The sequence below is a fragment of the Accipiter gentilis genome, chromosome 7 (genome assembly GCF_929443795.1).
Source record: "Accipiter gentilis chromosome 7, bAccGen1.1, whole genome shotgun sequence".
NCBI classification, from domain to species: domain Eukaryota; kingdom Metazoa; phylum Chordata; class Aves; order Accipitriformes; family Accipitridae; genus Astur; species Astur gentilis.
This window is the reverse complement of record NC_064886.1, coordinates 39,536,715-39,557,871: the sequence shown is the minus strand read 5'-3', so window position 1 is coordinate 39,557,871 and position 21,157 is coordinate 39,536,715.

The window sequence follows — 21,157 nt, the reverse complement described above, 5'->3', positions numbered from 1 at the left end:
CTAACCTGCTTAATTTTTCAAAAACCTTAGACGGCGTCTAGATGACAGTACGTAAACAGTTTAGGATGAGAGCAAGCTCATGGTCGAGCCAGGGAGATGGAGCAGGATGGAGCCAGCAGGGAAGCTCAGGTCTCCTTCACGCACCTCCCTGCGTGTGGACAGGACCTCTTTAGCCTCGCCTTGTTTCCATGACCTAAGCACAGCCTGAATTAAGTTGCTGCAACGCGAGTTGCACAAATACAGACTAATATAATTTGTCACAATTAGGGGCTGATTGGATGTTTTCATTCAGGGTGATCCAGGCCAAACTGTTACAAATGACCTCTTAGCCTTGGAGCATAAAACAGATTTGCTAAATCGAGGGTGAGACTGGAAGGGAGACAACGGGAGCGGCCGTCTCTTTTGGCCACGGACCTCTGTTGCACAGCACCCGCGAGGGCAGCGCAAGCGGGACTTGCAAACGCTTGAAAGAGGGGAAACTATCCGGCGCATACAATTTGGGAACATTCCTAACTTAGGAGGAGTATTTTAATCTCTCTGAGTTATTTTCATCTCTGTGAAAGCGTAATCCATGCACCTCGTGCTTGGCATTCATTTCCATTTGGCTGGAAAGATGGGAAGGGAGGGGAAATGGGAATTTTGTCTGCAGCAAGGTCAGAGGGAGCAGCGCGTGCGTGTTGGGCAGAGGGGGGGGTCTCGCGAAAGCGGGGAACGGTCACTCACAGCCTGTGGGAGCTGCCCAGTTTGGGGCTTGGGAGGAGAAAGGGGCTTTAGGCTGGGCTCCTCCAGCCTCTGCCGGGAAATCATTCCACTTTGCAGGGAATCCTGCTATAAATACTAAAAAATGCTCACCGAGTCATGGGTGGGAATAGTCACCTCCACCCTGGGAAGTGCCCTAACACACCTTTCCCCTTCAAACCTCCCACGCAGAAAATAGAACCCAGCCCTCGGTTTCCAGCTGGGAAGCTGGTGGAAGAGCTGCCAATCCCCAAAACACGAGTCCATGCCGCAAACAGCATCTGAGGCCCTCAAAGCTCATCAGAGGACAGTGAGGGACTGGAGTTGGAGGCAGGGTGAGGTGCTACTGAATGTAAATAAAAGTTTGAGGCTGTCAGCTTGGCTTGCTTTTTCAGTGGCCGGAGCACAAAGCATCCGCTTCACCTTGGCACTCTGCATCACTCGTGAAACAAGGGCTGATAATGATGGGATGACCGCTCTGCTTTCCTCCACGTGCAAGCAGTTGGTGGTAATGATGTTCATTATGCATTCAATAGGCTATTTTACAATATGAAGTCATTTAGAAAAGGATAATTAGTCCACAGTTTGCTTTTCATTTTATTTAATTTTCTTTACTTCTGTTTGAAAAAAAAAAAAAAGGAAAAAACCAAAAAGTATGTAGGGATTGTGTTATTTTTGCAGCAAGCAAAATGGAGCTGTTTGATTACCCTCACAAGAGATATCGTGAAAATGGTGCCCCATTTTTTGCTGAATGATTTCTTGCAATTGAGCATCCAAAAGAGCATTTTAATCTCAATGTATGCTCTGCTATTGTATCAAATTAAGAAGAGCAGGCACGGGGGGCTGCTCAGTGAAGAATCCTCTTTTCCATTAATTTGGATGTGTTAAGTGCACTTTCAGAAGCCAAAAATATTCTTGTAAAAACACGACTGCACAATGGGATTTCTTTCTAGGGCTTCAGTCATCTATCTACCAGCATTCATCATTGCTAAAATTAAAGCGGGGGTGAAAGAGTAACATCTCCAATTAACAGAGGCACATCACTTATCTGTTTGTTTTGATTGGGTCTGTTAGTTTGATCCTGTGGGGTAGGCATCCTACCGACCTACCAGACCAGAGGAATTGGGGCTCGGAATCCTTCCTTGCATTTCCAAATTCCTTTTGCTTTTCTTACAACAGCCCAAAACAAAGCAGTCCCTGTTAAAAAGGCATTCAGGCACAAACTGATTTTTCAGCCCACAAAATGGCAATCGTTATGCTCCAGGATGATATAAATATATTAATTTATATATTGGCAGCTGCAGTGCAATGAACTGATAGCTCAGGGAAGATGGTTCCCAATGGTTTCCAGAAGCTGAGGAAGAAGCTTGGTACGGGCACCCTCGTTGCTTCAAGGGAGGAAGACCTGTTGTCACGTCCCCGGAGATGCCTCCGCTCTCCGCACAGCTCCAGCCTCCATCCGGAGCCAGAGAAACCCCCTGGATCGGGTCCCTCATCCCGGCTGTGCTTAAGGTCTAGTTAAGGGGAGCTTCGGCACCCTGTTTTTGCGTGATGCGCTGCACAGCCAGGCAGCGTAGCCAACTGAAGTCAAAAGGTTTCCCGTGTCTGTCAAAGGGAAATTAAATTCATAGGTTTGGGGGAAAATACGTGGAACTGCACCGGTGCATGGAGGCACTTTTAGGTGACTGACCTATTTATTGAGAGCTCAAGTACGATTTTAGGTAAGTAGTCCCTTGAGTCTCTGGCCAACCGCTATACTAGGAATTTCCTAGAGGTGATGTCTCCTGTACAGTTAGAGTCAATAAGGCATGAAAGAAATAAGATCTGAAACAGGGTAATGTATGAAATATGAATTGCACAGCAGCCTTGGTTTACAGCAAGTGCAACTGAAATGCCTGGTGCTCCCCTTTACTTTTATTTCTATTAATATTCCTCAAGCAACAGCAAAGATCGATTTGAAGCAGAGAGCACAGAGAGTCATGGGAGCTTCATTAGCATGCAAATCTGAGTGAATTCATTAGCCCTGCAACTGATGCTGATGCTCCTGGAAACTAGTAAAAGAGTAAAGTCTGCAGAAGTAAATCAGGCCGTGCTAATGAGCCTGTTAATAAAGCTTTTGTAAGCCTTTTCCAGAGCCAAAGTGACAAAGCACACTGTCAACATTAAACCTCTGGTACTGTGCCTTAGATGAGGGACTCATATTTATTTCCTTTTTTTTTTTTTTGGTGCTGGGGAAGAAAGCAGAGAACCGTAGCAAAGGTAGAGAATGAGACAAAGGCAGTTACAATATTTCCTCATCAGAGATAAAAGTATTGTGTGGTAGCAGAAAAGAGACAGAATGACAAATGCAACTGTGCAAATAAGATCCATTTGACTGAAATTATATTTAGAAAAAAAACAGGAGACCAAATTTTTCATAATGGGGCTTTCACCTTCTGGCTGTATGTTCTCCTTTTCCCTTTACCTTATTAGGCACAAGTTCAGGATTGCGGGTTTGGGGTTTTTTTTTCATCTCCTCCTAAAGTTGCAGAAATGTTTATGGCACTGATGCGGTGCCCGGTTCGCTGGGGGCTACTGCAGCCCATGCACCTCCTCACCGCATGGGATGGCTTGTGGTGAAGGGGAAACATGCGACTGGTCAGACTGGGGCTCTGACCCCTTTATTATAGGGCCTGGGAAGAGCCGTACCAGGGCAGTCTCTGGTCCTGGCCCCTCACCGGTGGGATACGCTGGTCTGGGGCAAATCTGGTGGGCTCTGACAGATGCAGCCTCCCCCCGCCACCACCGGTCAGAGGCTCTGTGGTGCAGGGAAGGGCTCTGCTGGGGGCAATTTGGCCCAGCTGGGTCCGTGGCTGCTGGTGCAGAAGGGTGAGGGAGCTGATAGGACACGTGTTAGGAGCAGCAAGTGGTCTCCAGATGGTGCTCCGATTTCTTCTGGTAGAGGCAATGCTGAGGAGGGGAGCACGCTGTATTTAACAGATTGAAAACTGCATTTCAGTCCATACCACCTTAAAGTGGAGCCATTCTCTGCACACATATTGGCATTTTTGGACCCCCATGGTCACAGGTAGGGGGGTGGGTACCTAGGAGACTGGGTGATGTCTAGTCTGAAGATCAAAGCTTAATCTTAGTACTGAAGAATTTCCTCCTTTACCTTCCATTTTGCCACCGTTTCAGGTGTCGCAAAGTTAAGAGATCTGCTTTCCCTGCTCTCGCACCAAGGCTTTAAGTTTTCCAGGTGGGAAATAAACCGCAGTCCCCAATCCGCAAGCCCTGCCAAGATCGGCCACGCATCCGCACTGACGAGCCGTGATGTTGCTCGTCCCCCTCAACCTTGCGTCTGCTTCACATGGCAGCAGCAGCCACGACAAACGAAAAGGCTGCAGGGTTCACCAGGCTCCAAGGCAGGGATAAGGGGGAAGCCAGTTAGAAATCTATTTGGGTTCTTTTTGCAGCAACCTCTTTGTGTAAAAGAGCTTGATGCAGGGGGAAACTGATTACTGCTTTCTCATCAAGTGGAAAAAGAAGTGCTTTATACACAGGCTGATGGAAAACTACTGGAATGCTTTTCAGTTTCCCTCTCTAGCCTTTAGTGCTTTCTGGTGCCTTAAAGGGAACAAAAAGCTGGACTGGAAAAAGGGGGAAAATATATCAAAATATTTTTGGAGATAATGGCAAGTAATAAAATAGACAATGCAGCTGGGCAACAAAAAGAGAGGCAAGGGGAAGGCATCAAAAATAGCATCAGAGAGTGGAAGGAAAGAAAGAAGACAGGGAGGAAAGGTAAAAGCAAGGAAATGAAGAAAAAAAAGCCACTTGTATAATGGGGTGGCAAAGGACAAAGAGGAGATGAAGGGAAGGCAGGGCTAGAGCAGTGTGAGAAAAATGAAGAAGAGGCACTTGGTGAATGACGGACCAGAGTCACAGACAGGCACAAGCAGGGAGGAGAAATGGAGTGGAAATGAAGCAAAGGGAAGCGTGGAGTGGCGGTGATGTTGCTGACCTGTTTTTCTTTCAGCTGCAGAGTGATGGCAAGCGTTGACTTTAATAATGCTAATGCTTGGTTCCCTGAGGGGAGAGGGAGCCATGGCTAGCTGGTGTCAGGAATGTCGTTTGGTCAGCGCTATGGGTTGACCTACGCTAAGCCTTTTTCACAGCCTCCTTGGACTAAAAGGGGAGGGAAAGCACTGAGAAGTAAACGGTGCCAAGGTCTGGGCTAAGACCCATCAGTCTGACAACCCACCTATAGATTGCACTTTTTCCTCTGGTGCTGGTAACCTCCCCACCTGCCAGAGGACATTTGGCTCACTGCCCTTCACCTCTGGCTAGCTGAATTTAGTCTGATATAATATCAGAGGTCTTCCTGCCCTGTTTTCTTACACAAGTTCACCCAGGTAGCTCATCCTGCCTATAATCTCACAAGCACAGTGTCATAATGCTTATGCTCAGCTGCATTTCTCATAGCCTGCTGCATATTTACATTGCGCAGTGATCACAGCACTCAACATGCCACACTTTAGGTGCAATCGCACTGGCGCCTTACATACAACTGCACCATCTGTTTTGATTCCTCTTTCTTTTGTATTACATTGCAGCATCGCGTTTTCTTTTCTCTTTTTTTTTCTTCTTTTTTCTGCAGCTGCAAAAGCTTTGGGAGCATTCCTATAATAACTCCCATACAGCTTGGTTTAGCAGATATTTGGGCTCTTTCATTCTTCTTAGCTGCCGAATTACATTTGGTTATCAACATGCATTATATCTGCTGTCAATTAGCTGTTATCTAACACCGTGAAATGACTTAACTCCTTCAGCCTGTTCGGAGATCTGTCCGCTACCAGCACACCGCACAGCTTGTATCAGCTTGCAAAGATCCAGGCAATTTTGTCACACTTATTTTTTTACTAGTGCTCATTACAGCTAAAGGTCAGTTGTGTTTCCATTGTAAGCCTAGGGATAATGGCATGATCCAGCAAACTCCTTCTTGTGTAAAGTTAACAGGACTATTTGCATAAAAATCCTTACTCAGGGACTAATTTGCAGGATCGCACCTTTAAAACCTTAGCCTCAGGAGCAAGGCAAAAGCTGGAACCTGGAAGAGCAATCTTCCAAAGCCATATTTTATCAGAGAAAATGATCAAAATTTAATGAGGAGAAAAAGGTACTTAATGGCTGTAGATAGTGTAATTTCACCCATAAAAATGGGATCATCTTGTGAGGCATCTTGCTGCGGCCTTTCGGATCAACGGTACCGCTGGCAGCAGCCTCAGCAGCAGCAGGGTCAAACCCTACAAGGTGCCTGGCAAAAGTCCTAACCCACTGCAAAACATGTGTGGTGGGTCTGACTGGGGTTTTGTCCTCCACAAAAATCCGTGCTTGGCCACAAAGTCATTGCACGACCACCTTATAAGCAAGCACAGTGAAACCCAGCAGCAAGGCAGGATGGTCTTGCTACCGTGGCCGAAGCTGCTCGCATCTCAGGAGGGTTTTCATCTGCTCTCACAGCAAGTGTTTCAAGTGTTTCACCAGCTCAGTTGTTTATAATACTGGAGACTCCCTGAGGCTCAAAGCTAGCCTTGAAAATCTGTTTACATTTTTAAATATATGCCAAAGCGTAAGCCCTGGGACAATTAAGAGAAGTTAGGTAGGCAAAGCATCCAAAATAGAATCAAAAAAGACCTTCAGTAAGCCTTGGGTGGATATCTCTGCAATATATTCTTCAACAGCCCACATAACAAATGCTAGCCTTCATATCCCAGGTCACATCTGAGAAAGGCAGCGGATGGGTTTGGCCATTGGTGAGCAAATATTAGTCCTGGACAAAGGCAATGCTTTATTTTCACAGTGTACCAAAATTAGAGAACCCCCTAGTGCTAAATAATTTTGTTCTACCTCACTGTGAAAATTCCCGGTGTTCAATAGCCCTCCACAAGTTCTCATTTTATCCCTGTAGTGCAGTGCTCCTGTGGTTATATGTCAGCTGCAGTAGTGGTAAACATGTACACACTACTCATTTAAGAGCTTTTAAAAGACTTCTTACTGTGCCCAGAAATTACACCTGTGCTTTCTTACTTACCCATGCTGTTGTCTTTGTTTCTCAGGCTATATTAAGCCTTTTTTTTTCCCCCCCTCTCTGAAAGAGTGGGAAAGTATAAGCACCTTTAAGTCCTGGCTTTCTCTCTGACAAACAAGTTGTGCAGAGGGACAGAGACAGTTAATCTGGAGAGAGGGAAAAAATATGGGTACGTTGCAGTAGGGATGGCAGAAGACGTCTGCCCCTCCTGAAGACACTTGACTTTTCAGGAGCTCCGTGGTGTTAGCTGAAATCCCTGGCAGCTGCAGCGCTTGACTTCCCCGAGATGGGGACCTGTGATATTCTGACTGTGTTTTCTATATCTAGAAATGATGAAGAAAGACAGAGCACGTAGTACCCGGAGGAGCTGCATCAGCGGAGGGGAAGGTAGATGCAAGGGTGCAATGAGGCATTGGCTTCTAATAAGCTTTTCCACTGTAGGAGAATCTTTCAATATTAAAGATGATTTGATAGAAACAGAATAAGAGGAGATGTAGTAAGTAACGTAAAATACTATATCTAGAAACAAGAATAAGAGGAGATGTAGTAAGTAACGTAAAATACCATATCTAAAAGACTGTTTGTTCTGTTACCATTATACTGCTAAAAAAAGGGAATTGAAATAGAGTAACGTCAGGGGTCAAATTCTACATCGGGCTCATTTGCCCAATATTTTATGTGGGAACTTTCACTCAAACAAGAAGACAAGAAAACCCAAAGAAACAAGAAAAGGAATCAACTTCAACTGCTTAAATATCTCCGATAACACAACAGTGGTTTGGATGGTGTGAAGTTGATCTGTGAAGCACTCTGATGTGGGATATGACTGAGAAAAATAACTCAAAGACTTTTGAAATAAAGGGCTGGTATAGGACATGTTTGGTACCTCCTCTCTGCTAGTGACAGAAGTGCTAAGAGTGAACCTTCACTTAATTTATCTGATCCAGCCCACCCCAGTGGCTCTCCTGTAAGAGTCCCAGCATGTACGTGGTAGTGGTGGCTGCTGTCAGGTCCGGACCCAAGTCTCAGCAGGCTGCCACCTTCCATAGCTTTTCATGTGTTTTTTTATGGGGCCAGGCCCAACTTTTTCCCAACACATGCCCAATTTGCAATGCCAACATTGGGGTTTACTGTTAAATAGCTGCTGATACACCTCTGCTGACAGCTTAGTCTTCGTGTTTTATCTAATACATTTAAAAAAAATAAAGCTCTTGCTCTGTATTTCACAAATACTAGAACCAAGTCTTGGAGGCATCTGCATTAATTATGTTTAAATCTTAAGAAATGCTTTCTGAACTTCCCCCTTGATTCATTGCAGCTCTTGAACCTCTGGCTGACCATGTGGAGAGTGATCAGCATGTCTCCTCTCGAGCTCAGATCCTGCCTCTCTGCTCTGCAAGTGAAATTATCTCTGTATGTCTGTACCCACAAAGTGCATTTGTGCTTCAACTTCCACAGAGCACCAGACACTTAGCTGTGCTAGGGCTCCTATTAACGCCTGCGATTAGCACTGACAAAAGTGCTGTTCTCCCCACTCCCTGAAACCACCCTTCCTTGATTGGTTTTTTTTAGAAAATCCCAGTGCAGTGTAATATCTCCCTGGTAGTCATGTTTCAACAGAACAGCAAAGTTAGTGAGGCGTGACAGTGCTCTTTTTTCTAAACCTATACTGAACATCCTTAATCAAGTTTTGCTTTTTTAAAAATAATGGGTCTAATTCTCTTTTGGCTTACAGTATATTCATGCTTGTGTAATTCCATCAGGCCGTATCCTGTAAACTGGCAGAGCTCTTTTGACTTCATTTAAACCCAGGAAGATTGGTAATAGCTGAAGATTTGGGCTGCTGATTTCCAAGCTATTCCTGATTTATGCCAGTTCAAAAGGATAATGGGTTCAAGGCTTTTTTCTTTTTTTCTTTTTTTTTTTTTTTTTTTTTTTTTTGCCATTAGATCCACATTCTTTACCTCATTTACATCAAAAAATACACAAAGTACATCCAAGGAACTGCTTTTTTCCTGAGGTCTTGATCCTTCTCCATTCCTGCTGACCCTGTTATAAAGCTCACACAACCAGGAGCTCCTGAAAACATCCACCAATCTCCCTAAATGCACTCAGAAAGATCAGGGCAAACTATCAGGGAAAGTTGCTTTGTACCACTACATACATCGCATCTTTTTTTGTGTTGTCTAAATTAGGTGTTGTCCTCCCATATGCAGACATATGATGACATATTGCCGTGGCTAGACTATGCTGTCTCCAGAGATCTCCCAGGAGGAAAGCTAATGGATTCTTCAGAGTGTCTCTGCCACAACCCAACAGAGACAACATGTCCTCAGCCATTGCCCTTAGCAGGTCCTGCAGAGAAGCCGTCTTTTGTTCTCTCTCCCTTCTTTCATTCCTGTGTTCAGTAGCCATATGCCTGCTGGTAGTGGCCAGCATCCACAGCTCTGGGGACAGCAACAGGCAGGTAACAGAAAAGTCAAGAGGATGGAGACAGCATATTCCTTCTTGGTGGTGTCAGATTTGTCTTTGGTAAGATCCTGGCCAATTTGAAATGCAAGAAAGATGTGAACCAAGAAAGAAATGTGCTGAAGGGCTGCTGGTTGCAAGTCCCTTCCCATGATCAGAGAGCACATATTTATACTGGCAGTACTGTGGCTTGTCTGATATTAGACTGACGTTTAAATTAGGTACAGACTTGGTGATAACTCGGATTGCACCTGGGACTTCTGAGTGCAGCACAGGGCAAATAAATAATGATGTCTGTAGCCGTAGATAGAGATGCTGTTACTAACTTTGATACAGAATGTGAAACACTGGGTGAAACATCACACAGTCTGACAGATTAGAGATTTCATAGGCTTCTGGTACAAGAATAAAGAAAATAAAACTTAAAATTAACTTTCTTTGATAAAAGTAGCCATGGATGAGGCTTCCAAACACCTGTAAAACCACTACATGCTTCCCACCAGTGACTGCATCCAGTACTTCAATGTAGAAACATGAACTGTAGCAACTGAGCTGTAGTTCTTCTATAAACTTTTGGTAAGCTTGGGGTTTTATGGATCTGGAACACTACAGAATATAGAGCATGCCAGGGTTTTCAGAGGGAAAGTGCCTAATTTTGGGGTTTGCACTGACTCACTGCATTCAGAGATATAACTTGTATTCTATATTGTACCATACTGGCCGTACGTACCCACAGAAAGAGTCAGACTTGTTAATTCAGTTCTGAGCTATCGGTTGCTCAGTCCTTCCTCATCTCCTTTCCCAGGAAGCGCCTCTCTGCAAGGACAGAAGGGGGAGAGCCACGGTGAGGCAGGTACCAGAAAACTAGAGGTGTGTTTGCCAAAGCTTCCACGACATATTACACTGTATAAAATACTAAGATGCCTGCCAATACTTGTTTGGGACTTCCATATAATGATCTCCCATAGAGGGAATTACTTCAGTACTCTGGCAGTCTCAAAGTTGTAAAGTCAGTTGCCCACAAAATGCTTCATTCCTCCCAATCCTGCTTTGATGTCTTCATCGTTCCGAGCCTCCAGGAACAGGACAGGTCTTGCAGATTCAATTAAAACACACTCAGCTTTCTGGAGTGCTTCATTTCTGTTTTGTGTTTGGGGCTCGGCTGCACAAGTCAGAAGAATTTGGTATCATCTTTTTTGGAGGACAAACCCTGGCATTTCAAATGTTTCCCTTCCTGTAGAATTATTGTCATCATTTATCATCCTGTATATGCAGTACATTTGATGGTATGAATCCTTGCTCCTGACCCCACCAATGACATTAATAGAGAGAACACCACACTTATGTGCAATTGTTTCCTCTCAACTGCTGCTCAGCTTTTGATAGCGATTCAGATGAGTAAATCAGCACAATTTTATGGAGTTCTGCCTGTTGTGACTCACTGATTTTTCCAGCACTTACGATACCAATGTTTTTGACCCCCCAGCAAGAAGCCTTTCCCAGCTTCACTCCAACCCTGGAGAGAGCAGCTGAGTCACTGCTGACACAGAGCAAGTCCCCCACCCTGCCGTGCCCACCATGTACGAGAGAGGTAAGGTCTGGGGTAAGGACTCAAACCAATGCTTACTAGTAGTGCTAATTATTAAAAGCTAATGCAGTGTCCTCCCTCCATCCTCTTCCCAAAGCTTTGGTTTCCCCATGATATAAAGAAATGGGACTGGATGTTGTTTTCACTCTTGATGTGTTTTCTAACCTATGTAAGAGCAGGGCTAACCATGACTATAAGCTCATGACCATTTTTTTGTTAGGTTCAGCCTGATTGGGATACCACAAATTGAGATGTAAATCAACTCTGAGATACACTGGAATAAAGCTGGCTTATGTTAGAGGGAAAAAACAGGCTCAGTTTGGTCTAAATTACCCTCCTGCTTGCTGAAGTGCCCATCAGTACTCCTCTCCAGGAGGGCAGGGATTCTCCAGGGCATTAGCTGTTTTCTGTTGTTCTGGATAAGATATTGTCCTGGTTTCAGCTGGGATAGAGTTAATTGTCTTCCTAGTAGCTGGTACAGTGCTGTTTTTGAGATCAGTATGAGAAGAATGTTGACAACAGACTGATGTTTTCAGTTGTTGCTAAGTAGTGTTCATACTAAGTCAAGGATTTTTCAGCTTCTCATGCCCAGCCAGCAAGAAGGCTGGAGGGGCACAAGGAGTTGGGAGGGGACACAGCCAGGGCAGCTGACCCAAACTGGCCAAAGGGGTATTCCAGACCATGTGAAGTCACATCTAGTATATAAACTGGGGGGAGTGGGAGCAGGGAAATCGCCGCTCAGGGACTAACTGGGCATTGGTTAGTGAGTGGTGAGCAATTGCATTGTGCATCACTTGTTTTGTATATTCCAATCTTTTATTATTACTATTGTAATTTTATTAGTGGTAGCATTATCATTATTAGTTTCTTCTTTTCTGTTCTATTAAACCGTTCTTATCTCAACCCACGAGTTTTACTTTTTTTTCCTGATTCTGTCCCCCATCCCAGTGGGTGGGAGTGAAGCCAGTGAGCTGCTGCATGGTGCTTAGTTGCTGGCTGGGATTAAACCATGACAGATATATTTGCTGAAACTTGCTGCATGTTTGGAGGCCTCCTTCAAGATGCTGGTTTGTGAAATCAAGTGTAGGACAGTGCCCTCCCTCTCTCCACAGCACGTTATGGTTGAACTCATAGAAATAAAACAGTTCTTGAAAAACACTTGGTGAATCTGCATAATTAAAAATCTTTCCTGCTGGGGGTTAATGATTTGGGTAGATTAACTTGATAATGTAATGTAAAATGTCGAAATCAAGAGTGTGCATCCAGAAATACTGGTGCAGCTTTGCAATGGGAGACAATTTTAAGTAAATAACCAGAGAAAGTATTTTGCAATTAAATTAAAGATGTTTCCAAACTACTGTACTTTGCTATAAAAAACCATCATCTTGAAAAGTCAAGTTTCATTTATTTTAATTAGCACTGTCATGAAGTATTCCGTTCAGCAAACACTGACTAACAAGCCCTTTTCCAGACACCAATTTGAAATGTGTGCATCAGAAAAATGATCACAGATCCTTCATGTGGTATTTTCTGGGCCCAGTTCTCAGGTAGTCGAGATCAGCATCACTCCACCAAAGTCAGTGTGGCATTGTGATTTACATCAGGTGAAAACAGAGGCTTTAATCTCCCTGATAAGCCCTTCAGGAGGTGACGCAAAGTCTACCAATATCAGTCGGTAGATCCCTTTTGCCTTCAGAGAAATTCAGGTTCAAAGCTGTGTGCACTGGGATGAATGTCTGGTCCCTTTCACTGTTCTCACACTCGAGTTATTTAACTGGAGAGGCATCAGTATCAAATTGATGGAAAGCCAAAGTGATCTTGATCCTCCTTTGAGACTTATTGTTGAATTGCATTATATATAAGCAGAGAAGCTTTTTTATTATTAATGGGATAGAAAATCAGAACCATCAAGGAAAAAGATGTAAGTCCTATTAAGATGGATGAGTTAGAATTAAGTCCATGGATTCATAACAAGATTGCTCTCTGTGACTCCTGTAAAAGTGTATTGTCCTCTCAAGGGAAGACCTCACCAGGGTGGAAAAATGCCGGGGGAAATGCCATGAGCTTCTCCTGGGCCAGCTGCCCAGCCTGGGGGCAGCTCTGCAGGCAGTGCCCGCACGTGTCCAGGCACGAGTCTGCTTTGGGAGATGGTCTGCCCCAGGGCGGTAAATCTGGGGCTGCCACCCCAGGAGCCGACCTTCCTTAGGATCTCTTGCTTAAATCCCTTTCTCTGTCATCCAACTTGTTTTCACATCTGCCAAGTATTGCGACTCATTCTGCATGTCCAATGAGGGGATTATTTCACAGGCTTAAATCTCACTACTAAAAAAAGAAAGTTACACTGATAAATACTTGTTGTCTACACAGGGAGGCTAGCGAGGAATAAACTGAAGTGAGTGTGAAGGGCACTGTCAATTCTGTAGAAATGCCTTTTATTTCACGTGGCTAGTGTCACGTCCAGCGTGCTCAAAGCAGCCTTTGTGCAGCACAAAGTACCCTCCAGGGAGTGAGTGAGGAGCAGCTATTCGGGGCTGTCCCCTTAGGGCTGTTACCCTTACATAGGTAAGCCCATGTATACAAAATCTGAGTATTCCCTTTTAATTTCATCCTGTTGCTCATAGCTAAAAACCCTTGTTCCGCCTTAATTTATCCCTTCTCTCTGGTAACACCCTTCAAATACTTGTAGACTCTTCCCCCTTCCATTTAGCCATGCTTTAATCTTACCTCTTTATTCATTCATCATAAATCAATCTCTCCTGCCCCCTAATCAGTGCCGTGCAGCAGCTCTGCCAGGAGCTCCCTCCAGCCCGCGTGCCACTAATGAGCAGGACCGAGTGCCGGGAGCCTCACGGGTGGCACAGCATCATGCCAGGAGGGATCCTTAACACCCGACCCTGAGGTGTCATGTTTTCCACATGTTGCCCCCACCTGCCCCCCTGCCACCTCCTAATGCAAAATCGAGGTCTGTTTTCCTCCTGCTGGCAGCCCTACATATCTTATCCCCATTACTATCATTCTGGGAGGAATGACTTTGTCCAGATAATAATAATTTGCATTTCCCCATTCAGAATCTTCTCTTCTCTTCTACCTGTGTGTAACTGATTGGGCGATAAGGACATTCCCTCTTTCCTTCTTACCTTATAATAAGCACCAGCAAATCTCTGCTGGTTTTGAACTCAGCAAGTGTGCGTTCTGCACCTTCAAGTGGATCCTAATCCAAACATTATGTGGCTGAAAGCATTCGAGTGCTTAAAGGATCCACAGCTTTTCTCCCCACTCCCCAGGGGTAATACGCACAAACCTACCTGGCAGCAGGTCCCTCCCCAAACCTTTACAGCAGCAGCATGACCTCTGAACAGTCTCCATCTACGCAGACTCCCGCATCTGATTTTCTCTCCACTGTTAATCTGTGATCTTCATAAAAATTACTACTGTTGGGTTGTCTTTCACTATGTTATTCCCATGCTGAATGCTTCTAACACTCTCAGCAACTTTCATCTTGGCACCCCAGAGTCAGCTGTGTAGCGCCTTTACTTTGAATTATACTGGCCTACAAAATCGTCCCTTGAAGAATATCTTTATCTTTCTTATAGTGTTTGCATTCAGTAGAGGTGATGGGCGAGCTGGTCCCTGGCTGGTGTGTCTTTGGGCACTCAGGAGCAAGCTGAGTGCTAGGTTTGGAGCCAAGAGGAAAGTTGGCCCCCAGACCAGGGTGGCAGGATTTTGTTCTGGTTTATTTTCTTGCCTACTCCTTAAGAAAACAGTGTAATCTCTTTCTGATGTTGCACGGTCTTAGCATCCAGACGAGTAATCTTTCCTGCCTTGTCTGCGATACTTTACAGTTGTGTCTTTCCATCTTCCACTGCAGGTCTGCATTTCTTACATGGTCAGGGGAACGCTCAGCTGGAGGTACAGGGTATACGTTGCATGGACTCCTCTGAAGTGAACATTGAGCTCACGATCACCTGTGGTGGTGGCAAGCTGGACTGGATGATTGCTCTGATCTCTCCTACTCTTGTGTTTCTACCCTTTCTCAGTTTGTTTCACTTATGTTTCACCATCCCTGGGCTATTCTGAGTATCTTTTGTTCTGGACCCGACCTTCCCCTGGAATATCTCCTGCCAGTGACTGCAACTACCTATGACTTCTCCTTTCTCATCACAACGCAGTTTCCAGTCATTTACAAACACAGTGCTATTTCTGTTCTCCATCTCCTCCTGATCTGTCGGGAACCTTCGACACCCTTGCTTACCATGTATGCCTGCCCTTTTACCAAGAAACCTGCTCTTTTAATCTTCCACTTGGGTCTCCTGGAGTGACTGCCCGCTCCTCTGAGCCCATGGAGCACGGGGCTTTGCCTGCTCCCTGCCTGGTATCCCCCAGGCAAACCACCCTGTTTTCCCATCTCATCCCAGTTTTCAAGGCAGCCCAGCCAGTGCAATTAGCTCACTCCCTAGTTCATCTCACATTCAGTTTGGTTTTATGGAGTGAAATTCAGATGAAGTCAGAAACAATTACTGCAGCTGATGTCTCCCAGTTTCTCACACAAATCTGGAAAACTTACTGGATCAAATACTCGTACCCTACGCTTAAAATGAGCTGTTTCTCAGTACGTTAGTAATTCTGCTGCTTTCAATGCCCAAATAGCACGAGACGATTTTATTTTTCTTCCTCAGCATGATGGACTGAATTATTCACAGCAATGTCAGAGATCAGAGGGAGAAAGAGAAGGCTGAAACAACCAGGGGAGCAGAACCAGGGCAGTGGGAAGGAGGCTTGGCGATAAAGGAAATTGGTGAGATGACAGTGAGATGAGCTGCAATCTAAGCCCTCCTCCTACCTTGTGTTTTTATACATACTCTCAAAACATATTTCAGGGCTTGAGAGTGTTTTCTCCTTTCTGAAGATCTATTTTGTCATTACGTTAGCTGACAGCCGTTGGGGAGAATGAAACACTTTGGTTAGCCTCAAACACCTTGCTAAGTTCTCCTTAGATTGAAGCACAGTGATGTTTTATTACAGCTGACACCAATCAAGGCAAATAGACAAAAGTGAGAATTTTGGCTTGGGACCTATGAAACAAAGGGAATAAGTGAAGTGAATTTGGAATCACAGTTCAAAGGAAGGGGTAAGTCAGTCCCAGGAAAAGGTTTATCTTATCAACACCTTGTGCTTTGGGAGGAATGGGCAGTTTTACAAGGGATTCTGCAGCCTCTGCAAAGCTGTTGTGGCAGGATGAGTGCTTGGTACCATCTCTGTTCCTACAAATTCGTGACGCAGCCAAGGTCATGGGAAACTGGGGGTGGGGGGGTGGGGGAGGAGAGAAAAAGAAGCCGTGACCTTGTCCATCATAAAAGACTGAGCACTTACGAGTCTGGTCCCAAAAGGTTTATTATGTGTTTGTTCTGAGGTGGCACTTATGGTTCACAGCAAGTCATTACACCCCTGTACTAACTAGTATCCAACAAGAGAGAGCTGTCACAACGATGCTATCCAAAGATAAGAGCAAGCCCTGTCCTTTCAGTGGCTCCGATCCCAGCCCCTACCACTCTAAATCACATCTGAATAACCTGGTGGGACATTAAGCAAAAGAAAACATTACAAGGCATCGGGGATTGACCTCGACGGACAGCCAGAATGGGGTCATGACACACCAGTCCTCAGCCATCAAGCTGTCACCGGGCAGGGGAATTTTAAAGCAAGATGCAATGGGTTGGAGGCTGAACTTGGTTAGACTGTGGTGAAGCCCCTGCCATCAGGGGAGCTCCCCTGGGTTGGCATCGGTGGGAACGGTGCAGGAACCGGCCCCCCAGCGCTGACGGGGAGATGGAATGGGGCTGGAGCAAACATCTACACTGACTTGCTCATGTGAAGAAAGGCGAGAAATTCTTGCAATGAAATGTGGAACTGTTTGAAATTCACAGTTTGTCATGGCCCATTCTGAATTCAAGAACAGGCCTTCTCTCAAAGGAGATTTCTGCGATGACATATTAAGGAAAAACAGGCCACTTTCCAGTAAAAATGGCCAGCAAGCAGGCCTGCTCCTGAGTGAGGCTTTGATAATATGAGCCCATTTTCCATGGCTTTGACATTAAAAATACAGAGAAGTGCACTCTGTCCAAAGTCTGTCCAGAAAACAGACTTGACAAAGCTGTGAATGAAGAGAAATAGAAGACACCTGGAGAAAGGCATTTCTATCCCTTCTTAGGAGAACACTACCTAAACATCTGCTTAATATTGATTGTGTGTTTAAGATATGGAAGGAACTTATCCATATATCCATGCACTGGGGAGGAAAAGTCCTGAGGACTGCACCTAGGTTGCAGCAGGATTCATTGCTCTGATTTAGTATTAAGCCCATTTGTTTGTGCCAATGAATTACAGCACCTTTCTTTTTCACTCCTGTGGCATTAATAGCAGCAAAACCAAGCCACCTACAAATCCCCACACCTTCTATATCCAAACAAACCCGTGTCCTAGGCATTGCTCTGCTAGGGTGATTTGGGTACGGAGATTTGTTTGAAAGAAAGGATAAAGCCAAATCTCGCTTTGTTTTCCTGCTGCCCTAAATTTCACCCCGCCTCTGAATAGCTTTGCCTCAGCGCTTTGAACTTTGCATAACTCTTAAAAATAACGAGAAAACAACCATCAACAGAAAAAAAAAAAAAAATTAAAAAAATAAAAAGACCAGTTTTCTTGTCCCCAAGCCAGGAGCAGCCCTTGCTGCTGCTGCTGCTGAGCCCCCCCCTCCCCCCCAGCAGCCTGGGGGGCAAGGGGAGCAGAGAGCCCAGGGACAAGGACACTGCTCGGGGCCCTTGTGTGACTTAACAGTGACATCCAGCGGTCACCGAGGTCCTTCTGACATCGGCTTGACCTGGAAAACTCTGAGAGTCCCTTTTCTTATTTAAATGTAGGGATACTTGTGTGTCAGCGGTAGCTGACCTGGGTGCGAGCTGTTCCCTCTTGCTCGGGATGCCCTAATGCAGGCTCAGCTGCCTTCTGAGTGACAGCTACATTAGAGTGTGCCTTCGACTTTTGTTTTAAACCTCGGAGCAGAAAGATTATTTTATGATTTTCCTGGTTTTCCTCAATTTTATAACCCCCGTGTGTTTGCAGCATCATTAATATTATTCATAATTAAGCCGCTATAAATGTAAAAATAAATCAAAACTATCAAACATTAAATCACAGAAACTTTTCCTTCTAGTAGCTATTACACTAAACACAAAAATAAGCAGTTTTCATCTCAAGTTTAACATTACAGGCATATTTTTACATGATAATTTGGTTTTCGAAAAAAGTCTAACTGTGAAGTTTAATGATACCACATGAAGCAGCTTGTCAGTTCATATTTATATTCAAATCTGAGCTTTCACAGTTCCCAGTGTGTTTCTTTAGTATTTTGTTGAAGATATTCTTGCAGCCTTTCTCAAAACTGTCTCTAGGAAAAGCAGCATGAAAACCTGCAAAGAAACAAAAAGCTTCCTACACTTCTGGCTCAGGGTTTGGATGCTTGAGGAGGAGACTTTTATTTCCTACATGCACAGGAGGCTGATGCTCGAAGGCTCAAACGGTGGGTTGCCGCAACGCAGCTCTTCTGGCGATGCTTGTCTTCTCCTATGAGCAATGGGTGGTTGCTCCAAAGTCCTGGAGGAGTCTCCAGGGGTTAAAAATATAGAAATCTGAAGCACGGAAAGCTGCAACCACCACAGCATCGCTCAATCCACCCACGGAGGTCATGGACCAGTTTGGGGGCTTCCCTCTGCCCTTTCTGCCCCACAGCCAGGCCGGCTATGCATATCCAGGAGAAGAGGTATTTGGCTCGTGGTTTCTGAGTGCCGCTCTCGGTGCCGAGACGGATGCAGCCTGCCAAGCACAGCTTCGACCTCCCGGGTTACAGGACCTGCTTTACCACAGGTAGCAAAACCTGAGCCATTATTCATTATCTGTTGCTATACAGTAAAATATAGGGGTCACTTCCCTGCTGACAGGGGTTTGCGAGAGAAGGTCTTACTCTTGCCCTCATCCTAGGTGAGGACACATCACCGAGCCCGGCCTGGCTGCTTTATTTAAAGGAAGGTTTTGGTCTGCAGTTCCCACAAAAGCCACGTGCACTCTGAACGAGTCTCCTGTTGCTCCCCAAATCCCTTCTCCTCCTCAGCTGGTGTGGCAAAGAAAAGAGCAGAATGGAAGGAGAGGATGTGCCTGAAATCACAGGCGCATCCCAACACACGGCTGCGCAAGATGCTCATGAGGGTCAGGAAGGAAAAACTTGGGGCTGAACCCTGCCTCTCGTAAGTGGAACCTCCTACCGCTTTGCACTAGAAATTGAGTGCGAAACCCTCGGCTTGTCGGAGAGCTCGGATGCCTCCTCAACCTGCCCCACTCTCGGAGAAGGTCACCCCATGTCACATGCGGCGCAAGCAACAGCCCCACTGTCGGGAGCCAGCAGATGTATTTCTTTTTAATGTAAGATGTGGAGGGTCTAAAATGACTGCAGCTGCCGTTGCATTAAAAAATATATGTCTGCTGCCTTTGGGTTTTTGACATGAGATGTTCCTTTCAGTCTCTACTTAGCTGACAGCTGCATTTCATGGTCTCATGTCCACTCTAGGAACAAAAGCAACCTTTTCATCCCAGAAAACCAGGGTGAATGACCTCTCTTGCAGCACCTCCTGATTCATGAGTGTTCATTTGTCCTGGTTTTCCTCTTCTCTCTCAGCTACACTGCAGGAACCGGGGGACAAGGTGACCGGAGCTTGGGTCCATCCCTCTGTGTGACCTTGGGGGAGTCACTTTGCTCCCTCCCATGCTTTGCTGTGTAACGCTGGGGTGGCAGTCACAGGGATGGAGGAGGTGAAGCAATGGGCACTGTGCACGGGGGTCTCGGCAGCGATCCCCCCGTGTCCCTCCCGTCCCCTCGTGTCTGCCACGGCTGCCCACCGCTGGGCTGTGTGAGCGCAAGCACCGCACCCCACGGCCCCGACCGCAGGAGGCACGTGCTAATTCCTGATCGGCTTTTAATGATCCCAAACCCCTCTACTGACTCAGGCGACAGCTAAATTTATCCCAAGGTTAGGGTGACTCTGCTGTACTGAAATCTATTTAAAGTCGAAGCGAGCACTTCGGAATAACAAGTTGTTATACAACTCCAGAGACCAGGCAGCTTCACATTCTTTTTTTAACGTAAAAGGTAACATATTTCCGTATTTTGTACGTGCTAATTGTTGGGAACACTGTCAGATGGTTCGGGAAATTGAAAATGACAACATCAACCTGTTCAATCCATTAAAATCTCTCCAGGATCGTAAGGGACATTGTCAGCCAAGTAATGCTGGCATCCCTGTGGTAAAGCCATCTTGCTTCTTATTAATGACTGGCTTTATAAATGAGCAGATTTTCTTAGCGTGCACCACTCCATCACGTTATCCAGGAGGGACGTGGGCACAATGTAAGGAAACACAGAGGTTAAAAGAGAAGACTTTCACCCCAATGCAGACTTAATGAAGAGAATGGATGAATAAAATTTAAATAGGTCCCAGGCCACACAGCCAAGGTAAAAAGTTGGGAATAGCTTTCTCCTTGTCCAAGGACCACTGCGGGAGTTTAGAGGGAATCCGGTGCAGATTCTGGACCAGTCTTTTATAAGAGAGAAGCGGTACCATTTTGAAAAACTCCCGAGTCCCATCTTCAGGAGAAGCTAAGGAAAACAGCAACCCAAACCCACTGTAATTCAGCTCCGGATAGTCATTTTGGGGAGTCAGGTGTTTAATACCTTGACCCGGACCTTAGGTCCTTTGTGCAGAAACACAAGCCAGCTCCAGTCCAAGCAGCAGTAGAGATAAGTTAGTGCAGTGCTATGCCCAAGACAATATACCATGGTATTTATTTCCACTACTATTTATTACCTTGGCCGTAGTATTTCCCAAAAGCAGAAAGCAGCTGTGTATAACTTCCACACCAGAATTTCCAACTAGCCGTGACCAAATGCAGAGAAAACTTGCATCTGTTTTCATCCATCCTGATAGACACATTCAAAATCATTTTGCTTTTGAAAATGTTGCCATAAAGCTGTTAATTCATTGTAGCTGTGAGCCTTTCAACCCATCCGCAGGCTGAATGTGAGGATCCTGGTATCTTACCCAGCCCATTGTGAGCAGGGTCTGCTCCCTCTCAAAGGACAGTAGCACCAGCTTTGCTGGAGACTGTCATAAAAACAAACAATAGCTCATTGTCCTAATACTGTCGGACCTCTAAAACTAAAATAGTAATTTTTTTTTTTTTACTTTCCT